This window comes from Pelophylax lessonae (assembly GCF_965119305.1).
Source record: "Pelophylax lessonae genome assembly, chromosome: 4".
Classification (NCBI taxonomy): domain Eukaryota; kingdom Metazoa; phylum Chordata; class Amphibia; order Anura; family Ranidae; genus Pelophylax; species Pelophylax lessonae.
This window is the reverse complement of record NC_138771.1, coordinates 519039907-519057924: the sequence shown is the minus strand read 5'-3', so window position 1 is coordinate 519057924 and position 18018 is coordinate 519039907.

Sequence of the window (18018 nt, the reverse complement as noted above, 5' to 3'; positions counted from 1 at the left end):
AGGGCTTGTAAAGGCAGAAGGTTTTTTTTTATCCTAATGCAATCATCTTGGCCTTGGGTGATAATGAACTGGCTCTGAATGGTAGAACCATGCATAAAATGACCCTTCACCCGGCACATATCAGCTAGTGCCAGCTAGTAGTGTAAACAGACTATGAACAGCCTCTAATCTCTCTCTTATCGTGCTGAAGCCAGAAAGAGATAAGGCTTTGAGTAAACAGACAGGTGTTTATTGTACAGCCACCAAATATGATTTATATCTGTCCCATGAATCAGGGTACATATGTGGCGGCAGCAGTATTATTACTCTAAAATGTTTGGGGCCCAATCAGATCTGTGCAATGTGGTAACCTGCAGAAAAACATGCATCCTAATGCTTTTTTATTGCAATGCGCACAACAGCGCAATTCTATCTGGGATGCCCTTCATTTTGAAATATGCACCACAACGAACAGATGTGGTAATACTTTGAAATAAAAGGGGCAGTTGTATTATAAGGGTTGTGGTGGTTTGTTAACAGCCCATGCCAAGTTAAAGCTGAACACCAGTCTTCCCTTCAGGCTTGCGCAGTTGTGCAGGCTCCTCTCCTGTATTGAAATTGCTAACTGGACACTGCAAGCTTCTCACATCAAACATTAGAAGCTGTGGCAAATCTGAAAGGAAATTGACAGTCTACTCTCTCACTCTTGCACAATGGTGAGCTGTGTAAAAGAGCAGACTACGCATGCATGGGTAGGGAACCAAATTATTTAGGCATCTGAAAAAGTAAGCATTTACTTACAATGTGGCGCATAGCAGGTTATTGTATTAAAATGTCATTAAACCCACACAATTAAAAACTATCAATAAATGCTGGATCAAATAGGGGCTCAGGTAAGTAAAAGTTGAGGGGGGGGGATGCTGACACCTAAACATTTTTTACCTTAAAGGGGATGTAAACCCTCATATATACCCAGTGAAGTGAACAGCTTTAGATGATACACAGAGATGAGACAAATCTCCCTACATAAGTTTTATTTGTATATCTGCTGTCTTCAGCTTTCTACACTTTCTAAACTTTTAGAAAGAGAACCTCATGTTAGAATTTTTTCTTCATGTTCCACCACTGGATGTGGAGTCTTGATATACAATGTGTGACAGCTGATTGGAGGAAAGGCACCCCCTCCCCTCCACATAGGCAGAGGAAGGAAGAAACATGCAGAGCTGTGCTGTAAATAGACCAGCTCTCTGCTAATCTATCTCTTTTTTGCACCCACCCTGACACAAATTTCCAGCTGCTTTTATCTCCTGTGTTGGAGAACTTGTCAGAAGTTATCATGCAGATAACAGAGGAAAAGAGCAGCAGAAAGACACAGGACTTAGGGCTTTGGAGAGTGATAGGTAAACACTACAGATATATGGGCCCAGGTCAAATTTCATGAATGGGGTTTACATCCACTCAAAGGTGAAAAGTGTTTATGTTTTACAACCACTTTAATGTATAGGTTTTTGAGAGAAGTAAAAAGGTGAACAACCCCTTTCATAATCATTTGAAAAATGCATTTATTGTTCTGCCAACAGTATGAATCTGGCCTAAAGGAAACTTTTCAAGAAAATACTAGAGGCCTGGCTGTCTCTGAATCCTCAGCTTTCTGAGTCACCTACCAAGAACAAAACCCAGAAATTCATTGCTCTTGATCTGCAAGACTCTTCTGGGCCATTGACTCGATATATTGAAGACACAGACAGCCAAGACATTTTTGACATATGTCAGAATAACTGTTACACTCTTTTTGATCTCATGCCTTCTGTGATGAAAGGATTATTACTATATATAGATAATAATCCCTTATTAGAAGTAGTGATTTTTTTTTTTTTTTAGAAACAAATGATTAAAATTAATGAAACAGGCTGCAAGCCACAGGTCTAGAAGATAACATACACTTGGCAAAAGTGAGAGATAGAACTGAAACCAGTGTAACGATTATTTTGACATGTGTAATGTTTCTGGGACATACTGCCCATTGAGACATGCTGGGACTTGCAGTTCCCCTTGCCCTCCTTACTCTGAGACTTGCAGTTCCCCCTGCCCCTACCCCAAGAGACATGTTGGGACTTGCAGTTCTCCATGCCCCTAAGGGGCAGGTATGCTGGGAATTATGGCACTTCCTGGTTCTAAGAGGCAGACATGCTGGGACTATTAGTTTTCTTAACCTCTAATAGGCATGCTGAGACTTTTAAACCCCCTGCCTCTCCAAAAGCATTGCCATTGTCTCAGGACCATCTTTATCCAAATATCCAATTTAGGGATACTGACATTTACATTTTATAGGTAGTGGGTCAGGACATGTTTTCAATCTTGATCTGTAAAACTTCTGAATCCCGTTGGGCCTCAGACACCCTTGTTTCCTATTATAGTACAATTAGCAGTCAGGTATTTATACTAAAGGTATGCTTGAATGAATACTTTGGACTTTGGTTGGTAGACTGGTTAAACCGGAAAGGTAGAGGCACAGGAACTGCCTTCTGACAATTCAAGAAGATATTTTCAGACTGAAGATTCATAATCTGATCACCAAACCCATTCAGGTTACATGTGTTAGAATAAGCAACCGCCGTTACATCACCGGCACGTTGTTTTCAAAAATGCCTTTATACAAAGAGGGACATTCTACATTCCAACTTGTGCTGTTTGTCAAAATAACAAAAACACCTCACCAGCATTTTGTTTTCTTTAAATCCCTCACATACCTAATATCTAGCAACCTTCTAACTAGTCATGTGAAGTCATGTTTGGCATGGGCAGTGGGCCTTTTGTGAACCCTGGCCTACCCGATAACCTTCTCCCAGGGGTGGATCCTAGATAGCCTGAACTCACAGGAAGTAGGTTGAATGACAGTGGACCAGTGGCGGCTGGTGCATTGGGGGCGCAGGGGCACCGCCCCCCCTATCCATGCGTCAGGCCCCCTATTCTACATGCAGGGCGCCGGACGCATGGATTACAATGGGGTTTTTTTTTTTAAGCACGTGATTAGAGCCAGAGGTTCTAATAGGCTTCAAAAAAAGGGTGGGCTTGGGGCGCAGAGCACTGTGCCCTGACCCCACCCAGTTGTGTAACAATAGTGAATGAATATTCGCTATTATCACACTGATTCTCCTCCCAGACAATCAGGAAGCGGGTCCTGAGACCCGTTTCCCTATTGGCCGAAAGGAGAGGCCATGCTATTGGCCAAGGAGGAAAGGAGGAGGAGGGAGCAGACGCAGGGGAAGCTGCCGCTGCCTGCCCTCCATGTCAGTCCAGGTGAGTGAGCTGGCAACAGGGGGGGGGGTGTCATGGTGTGCGAGTTGGTGTGGTCCGGGGGGGTATGTTGTGGTCCGTTTGCCACCCCCCCCCGCCCATGCAGCACCAGCCGCTACTGCAGTAGACACAATTTTATTAGTCCTGGACCGGAAGGTTTTACCCCCTTAATGACCAGGCCATTTTTTGTGATACGGCACTGCGTTACTTTAACTGAAAATTGCACGGTTGTGCGATGCTGTACCCAAATAAAATTGATGCCCTTTTTTTCCTACAAATAGAGCTTTCTGTTGGTGGTATTTGATCACCTCTGCGATTTTTTATTTTTTTTGCGCTATAAACAAATGTATAAAAAGAGCGACAATTAAAATAATAAAACAATCCCAATAAGAGAAAATTTAAAAATCTAATTTTTTCATCATTTTAGGCCAATTTGTATTCTGCTACATATTTTTGGTAAAAAAAATCCCAATAAGTGTAAATAGATTGGTTTGGGCAAAAGTTATCGCATCTACAAACCAGGGGAAAGATTTATGTAATTTTTATTTATTTTTATTTTTTTACTAGTAATAGCGGCTAAAAGTGATTTTTAGCGGACACCTAACTGACATTTTTGACACTTTTGGGGGGACCAGTGTCATTACTACAGTAATCAGTACCAAAAATATGCACTGTTACTGTACTAATGACACTGGCAGGGAAGGGGTTAACACCAGGGGTGATCAAAGGGTTAAGTGTGTCCCTAGGGGGTGCTTTCTAACTGTGTGGGGGATGGGCTTGCTGAATGAACACAGAGACCTGTGTTCCTAAATAAGAGGAACACAGGATCCCTGTGTTCATTACTGACAGAACCGCAGTGTGCCGTGTTAACAACGGCAGACTGCCGTTCTGTCTCCACAGGGAGTGAGTGATCGCGGGTGCCCGGCGGACATCACGGCCACCGGACCCGCTGATTGGCTCCCCCTGTGGGCAATCGCCATGTGTGAGCGCCCCCACTAGCAGTCCTGCGAAACGACGTACAGGTACGTCATTTCGTGGGACAGAGCCGACCTGCCGCAATATAACTACGGGAGCTGGTCAGCAAGTGGTTAAAGCAGATCTTCACTGCATCTGGGCACCACAAACCAAAAACTCTATTTAATTAATTTTTAATATTCAAAGCAAACTCCCCCATCCATCCAGGTCTCCATGCTTTCTTTGTTGAGAAATCACTTTGAAAAACACCTCCTAGCATTTCTGGTCGTGGCCATCTTGAGTAAGGGCAAATGACTCAGGTAGCATTTACTTCCTGGAATACTGTACATCTACTCTTAGCGCAGACATGCATGCAGGAGGGTGTGCTTAGCTGAGAAAACCTCCTCTCCTGAAGACTCCTGGGATGTATGGCATCATTTGCCTAGGCAAGAAACTAGGAAGTAACTGAAGAATTGTGAACAAAAAAGTTTAAAAACAAGTAAATATGACATTGTTGGGACTTTGTTTTTTGAACAACCTTTTTTTGGATGTGAACTCTTTATTTTGATTTTACAAGTGTGCGTACTATGCTTACAGTTACTTATTTGTCCTATTATAGACTCCCGGATATTAAAGGGGGTTCATGCTTCGTGTAGAATCCTGGAGTTCTGGTTGGTGGCTTATGATGGAAATGGTGGTCTGCTAATCCTTTATTTTATCCTTTATAGTGCCTTACTACCTGGGATGGCGGTAACCTTACATTTGGTGTCCTGGAATGTCCGGGGTCTTAATTCAAAATGTAAGCATTCATTGGTATTTTTATATCTTACAAAATATAAACCCAATTTAATTATTTTGCAGGAGACTCATTTACATGGCTCCAGGATTCTCTCCTTGAAAAGGGCCCATATTTCTGGGGCCTATCATGCCACCTTCTCCTCCTACGCTAGAGGTGTATCTACATTAGCGACGAAGGCCCTACCCATATCTATACATGGGGTTAAAACTGATCTTTTTGGACGATATGCGATCCTGGTTATTAACGTGTCCAGTAAGTTCTCGACATTGGTTAATGTATATGTACCTTCTCGCTCTCTCATTTGGGTGATATGCTCAAAGCAACTTTTGAGATAGCGGAGGGGCGGATCTTCATTATGGGTGACTTTAACGCGGTGGCGGATGCCTCGATGGACAGGTTGGTGGCACTTCCTGGCTCACCAGTCCCCTTGGCGGGGTGGCTGTATACTTATGGATTTAGGGATGTTTGGTGTTACAAACATCCAGATCTTAAGGAATATTCTTGTTACTCTGAGACGCACAATTCGTTATCCAGAATATACACCATTCTTGCTGAGGGTGTGAGATTGGGTCTGGTGGATTCCATTGAATATTTACCCAGAGCACTTTCTGACTATTCTCTGATATCTCTCACTCTCAACCTAGGTGTCCGGTAAGGTATCCGTCACTGGGGAATGGAGGCTAATTGGGTGCAAGAATCATATATTATTATTAAATGTACGCAAGCCATTCATCATTTCTGGGTGGAAAATGGGACAAGTGGGTCCTTCCTGGTTCAATGGGAGGCCTTTAAGGCAACTTTGAGGGGAGTGTTTATAAAGGAGGCTTCAAGTGGCAAGCGGCAGCTGGCTTCCACAGTAACAGAGAAGGAGGCGGCTGCATATTTGGCTGAGGCGGTGTACATCCAAGAACCTACTCTGGATAGGCTGGTGGAGTGGCAGCAAGCGACTTGGGAGTTCTGTTCTGTTTTGACAGCCCAGACTACCAAGAATATGCTGGCCCAGAGGAGGCGCATATTTGAGTTTGGGGATAAAAACAGTCACTTTCTGGCATACCTGGCCCGACTTGACTATGTACCTGTGCATTTAGGTGTCATATATATAGTACATCCCAGAGGGTGGAAGTCGATGAATCCGCTGAGATACTGCAGGTGTTTACCCATTATTATAAGGAACTGTATGTGTTCTGTGCCTCTCTGGATCAAGCCGCTTTGTCAACTTATTTGTCAGGAATAGCACTTCCTGTATTATCAACAGACAGACAGAAAGTTGCTTGATATGGATATTACATTGAAGGAGATTGGGGTGGCTATTTCCTCCTTTTCTCCTCTGAAGTCTCCTTGGTTAGACGGTCTCCCCTCGGAGTGGTATGGCACATTTAGTGACCTCTTAGCACCCCGTTTGTTACTGGTCTTTGAATCGGCCAGAGAGGATGGTACTTTGCCACCCTCCATGAGAAAAGCTCTTGTAGTTTTGATCCCCAAGTCGGGGAAAGATCCTAAGGAGTGTGACTCCTACCACCCGATCTCGCTGACGAACGTTGATACTAAGATCCCTGCAAAAAGTCTGGCAGGTAGACTTCAGCAGGTCATACTTAAACTTATTAAGGCAGACCAAAATTGGTTCATGCCTGGTAGATGTGCCCAGATAAATATCAGGAGGCTTTTTGTTATTCTTCAGACTCATCATGACAACTCCAGTGCAAGGGTGGTAGCCTAGCTTCGACTCGGTGGAGTGTCCTTATATTTTTCATCTGCTAGAGTCTTATGGCTTTGGGCCTACCTTTGTATCTTGGGTAGGATTGCTTGCTATACACTGACCCGTTGGCGAGGCCGTGTGTGAATGTTATTATTTCTGAACCCTTTTCCTATATATAGGGGAACCAGACAGGGTGTCCTTTATCACCCCTGCTGTTCGCACTGGCCATAGAACCTCTAGCCACCAAATTACGATTGAGTACGTCCTTTACGGGATTTTGGTTGGGTCAAATGGAGGAACGTGTATCACTCTATGCGGATGACATGCTTCTGTATTTATAAGACCCGGGCCCCTCGTTATCTGCTGCATTTGCCCTGATTCAGGAGTTAAGGGATTATTCAGGGTTCTGTCTAAACTGGTCCAAGTCGTCTTTGTTCCCTATTGATGTAGTCCCGACAGTGCCTGGGGACTGCCTCATTCCACTGACCAGCTCCTTTAGGTATCTGAGGATTCAAATTCATCTACCAATATCTAAATATATGGATGTCAATTTGTCCCCAATCATAGGGGCGTTTTGTGAGAAAGTGCACAAATGGCAGGCATTACCATTTATTCAAAATTATAGTTCTCCCTAAATTCCTGAATGTCTTATCTAATTCTCCTGTTTATGTCCCGAAAAGAGTTTTTAAGGATATAGATTCCATCATCATCAGTACTCCCAGGCTCTCCTTGACTGTTTTGAAGTTACCTTGGGAGAACTGGCAATGCCTGATCTCCTGTCATGTTATTTTGCCTCCCAACTGATTTTTCTTTATTGGAGGTTTTTTTTCCCCAGATTCCAAACGTGACCACTGAGTTGGAGGCGGCAGTCGCCATGTCCTTTGAGGCTTTACTTAATATGCTATATAGAGGTGGCATCCCGGGTAGGAAAGTGGGGTCAGTTATGGCTCTCCATGGGAAGAAATTTCTTATATGATTTCGAATTGCTGGTGACAACTCCTTATCTATATCCCCTATTAATCCTATATGGTTAAATGTGTCCCTAGGAGAATTTTTTAAGCTTCAGGATGGCTTTCTGTGGGTCCGGTATGGAATCAAATACATACATCATATATTTCATGAGGGGAAACTATGTACTTTTGAACAGCTGCAAGGGCAGTTCGGGATACCCAGGACTTGGCACTTTAAGTATGCACAGCTCCGTCATGCTGCGCTGGCGCTGTTGGGGGGCGGAGCGGTACAGCTTACTAATTCTTCTTTGGAGACTGTCTTGTTGGACCCTGACCTTGCCAGGAGGATTTCCAGGTAATATGGCCTTGGTACCTGGGGACCCCGAACTCGTTGAACGAGCTAGGGCCCGATGACTAGCTGTTGCACCGGAGTTGCCAGAGGAGATGTGGAAGGAGGTGCTTGATACCTACTTCACCGCTGTTATATCTTCCACAGATAGGATTATTCAGTTGCAGTTTCTGCATCAGATATACTATACACCTGTTCTGTATGTATAAAAGGGAAGCTGCAACCTGTCATAAATGTCTACTAGCTCAAGGAAATTTTTTTCACATGGTATGGGGCTGTTCTAGGGTGAGGCCTTTATGGTCTATGGTGACGGAATTCATAGCCAATACATTTGTCCTTCCTAATGTATGCTCCCCCTTGATGTGTCTTCTGGGAATTATTGAGGATGAGGAGATGGATGCGGCTATGAAACTGTTCCTCAGACTCCTTTTCTTTTGTGCCCGCAAGCTCATAGCAAGGAGGTGGATATATACTGAAACACTGACCTTAGAGATGTGGAGGAAAGTAGTAAATGCCGACATTCCGCTATATCGCATGACGTATGAGGCACAAGGATCCCCCAAGAAGTTCTGGTTTCGGTGGGTGGACTCTACTGATACACTACTAGAGGGAAAGGTGGATATTTGAGATACATACATTGGCCCGAGACAAGGTGTGTCTGTTTGAATGGTCTCTGCTGGGGGTTATGGTATTGCACACTTGCTGGAAATAAGGGGACTGGGTTTATTTTCCACGGTCTAAATTTTTCTGATGGTTGTTCTATTTTTCTTTTTGTTTCGTTTATTGTTTATGTTTCGAGGTTGAGGCCTGTTGTCCTTCTTCGGGATAGAGCTAATAAAGGCGAGGGGGGGTTGGTGTGTTGGGGGAAACAAAAAGAAAAAATGGGGAAGAAGAGGGGGGGGGAAATAAATTTTTTGGACTCTGAGGGATGAGGTGTCTAATGTTTTACTGCTGGATAAATGTCTGTGACGACCATTTCCTAAATCATTGATAATGCTTTCAACCACTTGTCTTTGTATTTGTTTGTCCACTGATATTCCAGTGGATGCGCTACGCTTTTTGACACTGTTTGTGAATCCTTTGTCAAGCAATAAATCTTTTTTCCAAAAAAAAAAAAAAGCTAGGAGCATGAGGATTAAAAAAAATTGATGTTAATTGGGAGAGTGGATTTGCACTTTAACCCGCATGAGGAACTTCACTGGATTGCACAGCGTTTAGTTTGTTGGCTGCAGCACCAGAAAGGAGGTGTACAGTATATTGCAACAAACCTGCATTTTATTTTTCTTTCTTTAATGGTTCATTCACACCATTGCAATGTTTTCGTGCATGCTCATTATGCCATACATTGCGTTAAAGCAGTATATTCATTTGCATGGAAGCATATCACACCAAAATCCTTCCCAAAAAGCTGCATGTAGCATTTTTTGCAGTGCACGAGTGTAAGTAAGTATGGTGCCACGTGTTGCTCTGTGCCGCAAGACATGTTGATTGGCAAGGTGCAAAAAGGTGCCATTCAGGTACCAGTGTGCATGATGACACAATGTTCCATGTGTGTGACTAATTGCTACTCCATGCTCATTGTGTAGTTCACACCTATGGGAGCTACTTGCTCCATATTTGTAGAGATCATTCATTGCTGTGGTTAATTGCTGGTGATTTCAAATATATGTAAACCTTTCAGTAATTGTAAAGTTTGTGAATAAAAATAATATAACAAACATATTATGCTTACCTGCTCTGTGCAATGGTTTGGCACAGGGTAGCCCCGATCCTCTTCTTATTGGGTCTGCTGCTGGCAGTTCTGGCTTTTCCCCCCTGCCAAGTGCCCCCAATAACAAGCCTCTTGCTATTGGGCCACTCACAGGCGCGATTCTGAGCCACATTCCCGTAATTGGACATTTTCCATTCACATACAGAGTGTGGCTTGCCCCCATCTGCTCTCCCCTCATTGGCTGGGATTGACAACAGCAGGAGCCAATAGCTCCTACTGCTGTGTGATCCAACGAGGAGAGAGAGAGACTTCAACGTGTTTCAACTCATAAAGAGTCTTTATCAGGAGGTAAACAATGAAGTCTGAAATATAAATATACATACATGCCAACAGTATTCACATAAAAAATAAAGAAAAATTTGCATAAAGAAGGTGAACTTATCCTTTTATTTCTCTTAAGACAGTTTGCGCTTTATTCTGAGGAATGTAAAGGACAACTGACCATATAGAGGACACACAACCTTTGGCACAAGAAGGCTGTATATCAGACATACCTCCTTCATAAATCTATTGTTTGTTGTACCTGAAATAGGGAAGTTTCTGAATTGTGTAATGTCTCATTTACATGGAGCAATTACATGCGTGCCCTGTGCAGGGCTGTGTGTTGCTGGCTTAGGAATGCACTGGAATTCCGTGCATCCCCATGCTCACGAGTGGCGGCTGGTGTTCAAAATTTTTGGGGGGGCGCAAACAGAAAAATGTAATAGGCAATTGCTTTGTGGCAAAAAACGCTGTAAAAAATTGTGTGACTTTGAGGTCGCAAAAGTGTGAAAGGGGCCTTCAGTAAATAAGGTATAGTGTGCCCCCTTTCAATGCAGAGAGACCAGCATGCCCCCTTTCAATGCAGAGTTACCAGCGTGCGTTCCCCCTTTCAATGCAGAGAGACCAGCGTGCCCCCTTTCAATGCAGAGTTACCAGCGTGCGTGCCCCCTTTCAATGCACAGTGACCAGCGTGCGTTCCCCCTTTCAATGCAGAGAGACCAGCGTACATGCCCCCTTTCAATGCAGTGACCAGCGTACATGCCCCCTTCAATGCAGTGACCAGCATACATGCCCCCTTTCAATGCAGTGACCAGCGTACCTACCCCCTTTCAATGCAGTGACCAGCGTACCTACCCCCTTTCAATGCAGTGACCAGCATACATGCCCCCTTTCAATGCACAGTGACCAGTGTGCCCCCTTTCAATGCACAGTGACCAGCATGCCCCCTTTCAATGCAGTGACCAGCGTACATGCCCCCAATGCAGAGATCAGCATGCGTGCCCCCTTCAATGCAGTGACCAGCGTACATGCCCCCAATGCAGAGATCAGCGTGCGTGCCCCCTTCAATGCAGTGACCAGCGTACATGCCCCCAATGCAGAGACCAGCATACCTGCCCCCAATGCAGTGACCAGCATACATGCCCCCAATGCAGAGATCAGAGTGTTCGTGCCCCCAATGCAGAGATGAGCATTCATGCCCCCAATGTAAAGATCAGCGTGCGTGCCCCCAATGCAGTGACCAGCATACATGCCCCCAATGCAGAGATCAGCGTGCGTGCCCCTTTCAATGCAGTGACCAGCATACATTCTCCCAATGCAGAGATCAGCGTGCGTGCCCCCAATGCAGTGACCAGCATACATGCCCCCAATGCAGAGATCAGCGTGCGTGCCCCCTTACTTACCTGGAGCAGCAGCGGCGGGCGGCTCCTCATCAGTGTCCCGGCGGCGCGTCTCCTCCAGTCCTCCCGCCTCCTCCTCGGCCAATGGCATGGGGTTTGCCTTGCGGCCAATCAGGAAGCGTGTATCGGACGCGCTTCCTGATTGGCCAGAAGGAGGATCGGTGTGGCAATAGTGAATTTTCATTCGCTATTTTCACACAATGGGTGGGCTCAGGGAGCACTGCTCTGCGCCCCGGCTCCACCCTTTGCATCACCCTATCAGGTGATTTAAAAAAAAAAAAAAAAAAAAAAACCCCATTAAGCTCCATGCGTCCGGCGCCCCTGCATGCAGATTAGGGGGCCGAATGCATGGATGGGGGGTGGCACCCCTGCGCCCTCAATAGACCGGCCGCCACTGATGCTGGCAGTACCATTGCGGTCTATTGGGACAAAGCAGCTGCATGGACATGGCTGTTGTGTCCCAATAAGACATCTGTGTGGGTGCGTGTCTGCCCTGCTGCATAGCGAACACAGGGGGTCCCTTTCTCAGCACAGGTAATATTTACAGCCTTGCATTTTTCTCAAAGAAGTCAAGGCATTCTCTGAACACCAGGCATTTCACACAAAGGAAGCGATGCAGAACAGGATACTTTTTCATACAAGTATATTATAGCAGGCACATATCCGGAATATAAAAAGTTGGAGTAACAAAGGCTTTAAGTCCTAGCTCTAATGAAGAGGAGGTTGTTGCCGTCACAACAGATTGGATATATTATACAGTATTGGTATTATGAACATTAAAAGGCACCTTGGACTCTTTCATTATGTGGTTTAGCTCCTACTTGTATTGTTTTGTATCTTTGGCCAGTTCACGCCATCATGCTGCATTGATGTGCACTAGGGAAAAAATAACATTTCACATTGCGATACGCTTCAGCTAAATGACCAGGAATTCCTCCTAGTTAGTCAGGTTGAAAAAAGACACAAGTCTATCTAGCTCAACCAATAAAAAAACAAAAAAACTGTATAGAAATTCCATATACACAATCCTATACCTGCAGTTGATCCAGAGGAAGTATCCACATTTTCACAGCTCTTACGGTGAAGAAACCTTTCCGTATTTGGAGACGAAATCTGTTTTCCTCTAGACGTAAAGAGTGCCCCCTTGTCCTCTGTGTTGACTTTAAAGTGTACAACTCAACACCAAGTTCACTATATGAACCCCTTATGTATTTATACATGTTGATCATATCCCCCCTTAATCTCCTCTTCTCAAGAGAGAATACATTCAGTTCCTCTAATCCTTCCTCATAGCTGAGCTCCTCCATGCCTCTTATCAGTTTGGTTGCCCTTCTCTGCACTTTCTCCAGTTCCCCGATATCCTTTTTAAGAACTGGTGCCCAAAACTGAACTGCATATTTCAGATGAGGTCTTACTAATGATTTGTACAGGGGCAAAATGTTAGCTCTCTCTCTGAAGTCCATGCCTCTGTTAATACAAGAAAGGCCTTTGCTTGGTTTGGAAAACGCAGCTTGGCATTGCATGTTGTTATTAAGCTTATGATCTACCAGAACACCCAGATCCTTCTCCACTATGGATTCCCCCAGTTCTACTCCACTTGGTATGTATGATGCATGCATATTCTTAGCCTCCAAGTGCATAACTTTACATTTATCAACATTAAACCTAATGTGCCACAAAGTTGCCCAATGAAACAGTGCATTGAGGTCAGCCTGTAGACTTTACCTTACACAGTAGCCGTGTATAGGGAACAGTGTCAAACGCTTTTGCAAAATCCAAGTATACTACGTCCACAGCCACCCCTAGGTCCAAGGTTTTACTTACCTCCTCATAAAAAGAAATCAGGTTTGTTTGACAACTTCTGTAGAACCTAAATCCATGCTGTCTGTTCCTTAACATATTTTTTTCCAGCAAGAACTCATCTATGTGGTCTTTTAATAAACTCTCCAGTATCTTCCCGACTATATAAGATAAACTAACAGGTCTATAGTTACTTGGCAAAGACTTTGATCCTTTTTAAATATAGGCACCACATTGGCCCTACGCCAATCCAGTGGTACTATTTCGGTCCTTAACGAGTCCCTAAAAATTAGAAACAAAGACTTTGAAATGACAGCACTCAATTCTTTTAGGATGCATGGGTGGATGCCATCTGGTCCAGGCGCTTTATTCCCCCTTATTCTGTCTATTTCTGGACCATATCACTTTTGAGCCATTGTGGATCATTTGAGCTGTGTCAATACCATCCTCATTATGAACATGAGCTCCTCCAAGCTCCTTTGTATACACAGAGCTGAAGAAAGTATTTAATAAATTTGCATTCTCTTTGTCCCCAGTCACCCACTCCAGAATATTTAGTAAAGGGCCTACATACCTCAGACCTAATCTTTTTACTAATATATTTGAAGATTTTTTTGGGGGTTTGTCCTACTATCTTTTGCAATTTGTCGTTCATTTTGAATTTTTGCGTCCTTGATTTCCTTTTTACATATTCTGTTATATTATTTATAACAATTAAACAATGATAGCGTTCCTTCATTTTTTAATAGCCCTTTTCTTATTAGCTATAGCTATTGTAACTTTGGCCGTGAACCACATAGGTTTTATTTTTAGCCTTTTAAACTTATTGCCCATGGGAATATACTTTGCAGTGAGTTTGCATTAAAAATTCCCATTCCCGTACAAAAGAATTCCCATTTCTGTTCTGCGCTCATCGATGCCAATATTCCCTCCCAGTCTAAATCCTGGAGAGCAGGCCTCACAAACATTAATAATATGTTCTGCATGGTTTGAGATTACCAGGTTCAACAGAGCATCATATCTAGTCGAGGCCTCAATTAACTGTACCATAAAATTGTCTTGTAATAGCTTTATACATTTTTGCCCTTTAACTGTTCCAGCAGTGCCATTAATCCAGTCAATGTCTGGGTAGTTAAAATCCCCCATTATTATCACTGTCCCAGCCCTTCCTATCTGTGCCAGGAGCGGAGTCTCCACCTCCTCATTAATACTGGGAGGTCTATAACAAACTCCAATGATAATCTTTGTATTACGCACACCCATGTACATTTCCACCCTTAATGCTTCAGACTCATCACACTCTCCATTAACTAGGTCCTCTTTCACACTCACTTTGAGATCACTTTGCACATAGAGACAGACACCACCCCCACCCCTCTGTTTTACCCTATCACATCTATTTTGCTTGCCAGACTTCTGGAATTGGTGAACAAACACTTTAATTCATTGTAACATTTTGCACACTTATTTTGCATATTTTTTTTATTTTGGTACAACTAGTACCATTTCCAATGGTGGTTTGTAACAGGAGAACCTTCTTATCCTCTGCTATAACTCTCCCCCCATCTTTCCCCATTTCACCCACCAATAGGGTCTGCCCCATTATAATCGAATGCACCCTCCCCCCTCAATCCTAGTTTACAAACTCCTCCTGCCTTCCCATAAACATCTCCCCTAGCACAACAGCCCCCCTTCCATTTAGGTGCAAACCATCTTTAGCATATAGGTCGCACCCCAATGAAAATTGAGCCCAGTGCTCTAAATACCCAAATCCCTCCTTCTTACACCAGGTCTTTAGCCATGTATTCAGCTCTCTAAACTCCCCATCTATCCTGTGTTGCGCATGGCACAGGCAATATTTCAGAGAATATCACATTGGAGGTCCTTCCCTTCAACTTGCAGCCTAGTTTATTAAATTGGTTCTTAAAAGTAGCCTCCACCTTCAATATATTCTGTCATTGGTTCCAATGTGGACCAGGACAGCTGGGTCATGCCCAGTACCTCCCAGTAATTTATCGACCTGGTCCATCACATGCCCTCATTGAATTAAAGGAAACCCTATATTGAGTAGAGTAAGCTGGCTGCCATTACAGATTTTCTTTAAATAAAAAACTTGCTAACAGGCTTTCTGATTCCCCAAGACTGAGCTACTGAGCTTTAACAAGTACACAGATCCAGACTGGAGTTTTTCTTCCACTGGTTGCACGCTTGCACAAAAGAAAAAATGACAGAAAGCTAGGCAGCCAGCATTTTCAGAATTAGACCAGCAATGTAATCCTATGTATTCTTTCAGCGCACGTTTCCTTTAAGGATATCTGTCACTGTGTATATGGCTAGCCTGGTTCCTCTTTCCCAAGAGATTATTGGAACTGACCTTTGCCCAGCTCAGTTATAAACCGGAGGATGACTTTGCTCAATCAACAGGACAAGGTGATAACCTTCTCACCTGTAGATCTTCTTTAACTAGCATTATTAGTAAATTTGATATATTTAGGATGGCAGTTTTTTGTCCTCAGTCGAAGGATAGTCCTTTTCATCTCAAGACTGACTATACCTGGTTCTTTGGATTTCGATCCTTTTAATCATGGAGGCAAATACAGTCTTCTAAGGAACGCCCTCATCTACAGACTGACATTCACCCATTAAAGGCATTTTGCCATTTCACGTTCAATTGATTTTTATTGAAAAATTGTAAATGTACAAAACATGGCATGAGAACTTTTTGAAATTGTCAAGAAGATCACTAGAATGTAGCTGCCGAGAATGTAAAAACATCCAACAATATAAATCGCATAATAACAAACAAAACTTGTAGCTTGTAAGTTAAGAGTAGGTATCAATGAGTCAGGTAATATCTCTACAGGCTGCAAAACAATAAGCAGGTCCAGACGTTAAGTCTAAGTCAACAACAAAATCTGCAACAAGGAAATAAAGAAGGAAAGAGAAAGGATGTCCACAGTAGGAGGATGGGAGAGAGGGGTAGGATAAGGGAAAGGGGAGTGACTGTGCATTTTGCAATTTTATCTCCTCACAAGAGCCAGCCCAGACAGGGCTCTTGAGAGGTGTACTGAAGCAGGGTGTTATGGATACAGCACCCTGCTAGCCCCTCCCACCAGCCTAGTATTACATAGAGAAGCACAGAGACCCAGTAAGGACATCACTGGGTCTATAATAAGGTATGTATGAACGCATGGAGGATATATTATAGGATGGTTCTTTTATATGACGGGTCTTCCCTTGGGGTGAGATTACAGTGTCATGGATGTATGGAGGATGTAGTATAGGATCATTATTTCATATGATCTGTATCTTCCCCTTGGATAGAACAGTGTCAATGATGCATAGAGGATGTATTATAGGATTGTGCTTTTATATTAGGGGTGTCAAAATCAATTTCTTAGTGGGCCACATCATCAGTATGGTTGCCTGAAATAGGCTAGCTGAGTCTGGGGTGCGCTACTTACAGAGTACAGGGTTCATGAGTGCGCTGTGTACAGAGTGCTGGGTTCATGAGTGCGCTGTGTACAGAGTGCTGGGTTCATGAGTGCGCTGTGTACAGAGTGCTGGGTCAATGGGAGTGCTACATACAGAGTTCAGGGGTGCATTGTATGCAGGGTTTAGGGGTACACTACTCATAGAATGCAGTCCAGGTGTGCTGTGTATAGAGTGCATGGTGTTCAACCCCAACTTCTTCCCCCTCTTGCTTTACAGGGTGATCATTCTCTCTCTCGGGAGATCTGTCTCTGCTGTGAGCGCATGCAGGTAGCGTGAGATGACAGTATCATGGACATGTGAAGGATGTATTATAGGATTGTGCTTTGATCTGACTTCTCCAGGACAGTGTCATGGAGCCTGTATTATAGTTTAATTATTTTGTATGATCTGTCTCTTCCCCTAGGGTGAGATGACATCACAGATGAATGGAGGCTGTATTATATGGTTCATTTACCCAGAGGCTCACAAAAGAGGAGGCAGGCCCACCTAGCTTCAGCTCTCAGTCAACTGTCAAACAGGCAGCAGGGTAGATCTTGACAATCTTGTCAAGAGCCTTACTGAGCCTGGAGCAGCTCTGCCACGTCAGCTGACAGGCAAAAGCCCACCATAAGCAGACTCTGGGTCACAGGAAAGCACAAGTGAGTGCACTCCTGTAACCCACTAAAGAGGCCAAAAAATGCTTCGGCATTCTTCGCAGATGATATTTTTGTGACACACACCAGTAGGACTGACAGAGTCTACAAGCCTGAACTTTGAAACATCACCCTCATTTTGCTATGCCCTGGTGACACCCACCATGGGACTACCACAGAGTCTCTGGGATAGTAATCGTTGAAACATGTCACCCATACTTCTATGCTAGGAGTAACACGATCACCTAGAGGTGAATTTGACACTGGCAAACTGTAGGCAAGCCCTGAATAACCCCTCCTGGTACTAGCAGGCCTCAGTCTTGAAGCAAAGCCATCCCAACAGCATGATCAGAAAGAGGGGTGAAAGATATTACAGTGAGTGAGTAAATCCAGTTTTCTCTCTTACCCAAAACAGTCAAAAATAAGGGTTGGGCAATGCAGCAAAAAAAAAAAAAAGGGGTCAACAAACAGTCCAAGAAAAAACAGAACTGGGGATTGCATGCAGCTCAAACAGCCACCTAAGAGTCTACATGGGAAACTCACTGTACAAAAAGGTTAGAATCAGGGAGTTATAGGCCAATAGTCTCTGAAACAAGATAGAGAGGTCAGGTTTTTACCCTGAGAGGCTACACTAC